This window comes from Oryctolagus cuniculus, chromosome 6, assembly GCF_964237555.1.
Source record: "Oryctolagus cuniculus chromosome 6, mOryCun1.1, whole genome shotgun sequence".
NCBI classification, from domain to species: Eukaryota; Metazoa; Chordata; class Mammalia; order Lagomorpha; family Leporidae; genus Oryctolagus; species Oryctolagus cuniculus.
The window spans coordinates 38,352,808-38,353,904 of record NC_091437.1 but is presented as its reverse complement, the minus strand read 5'-3'; positions in this window follow the sequence as shown (position 1 = coordinate 38,353,904).

The following is a 1,097-nucleotide window of genomic DNA, read 5'->3' as shown; positions in this document are numbered from 1 at the left end:
CCAACAGCGGTGAAACCCCATTTCTGGTCCTTTTTCTAATCTGGCATCTGCATCAGGATCTCACAGTGCACTCATTCATCCTATTTCTCTGTTCCCTTCCAGCCTGTGGCTGCCCCTCCGTCTTTGCTTATTGTTTGTGACCTTGGTACTTGCAGAGTACTGCTCAGTTATTTTGTAAAGTGTCTCTCTATTTGGGCTTGTCTGATACTTTCTCATGATTACAGTGAGATGATACTTTTTTGAAAGATTTTTTATTTATTTCAAAGGCAGAATGACAGAAAAAGAAAACAGATCTTCCATATACTGGTTCACTTCTTGAATGGAGGAGCCAGGAACTCCATCCTGGTCTTCTATGTGTGTAGCAGGAGCTTAAGCACTTGGGTTATTTTCCACTGCTTTTCAGGCGCATTGGCAGGAAGCTGGATTGGAAATGGAGCTGCCAGGACTTGAATGCATGCTCCGAGATGGGATGACAGCATTGCAGTTGATGGCTTACCCTACTGCGTCACGATGCCAGCCCAAAGATGACACATTTTTAACAAGAATACCATGCAGATGCTCATGCTCCTCTCAGGAGGTACTCAACATCAGCATGGCTTGTTACTGGTGACGTTAACACAACCACTTGGCTAAGGTGGTGGCTACAGGTTTCTATGCTCTAAAGTGACTATTTCCCCTGCCTAGTATCTTGTGTGATCCTGCAAAATTCTGTTTCTCCTTGTGCTTGTAGCATCCATGTTTCTTGTCTGTAGCAATTATCCCTGTGGCATTTGCCTAATGGTGACTTTTTTCTATAACTCCTGCTACATTTAATTGAAATTCTGCTTCATATGGAGTTCAATTGTGTATTTTTATTCAACGGATTATATCCTGTTACTGTTACTATTTATTATATGCCTCTCATGCTTTCGTTATCCTAAGTAATTCTAAGTGTGTAGAATGCTAACTCCTACTCCTGTGGAAACAAATTGACTAACTAGACTACAGTATTTAACTGCAGTTCGTTTGTTTTCAGCTGTATAGCATCCCACCTCTCCAGTGTGGTTGCATTACTTATTTGATATATGGTTCACTCATTTTCCACTGTTTGCACTTCA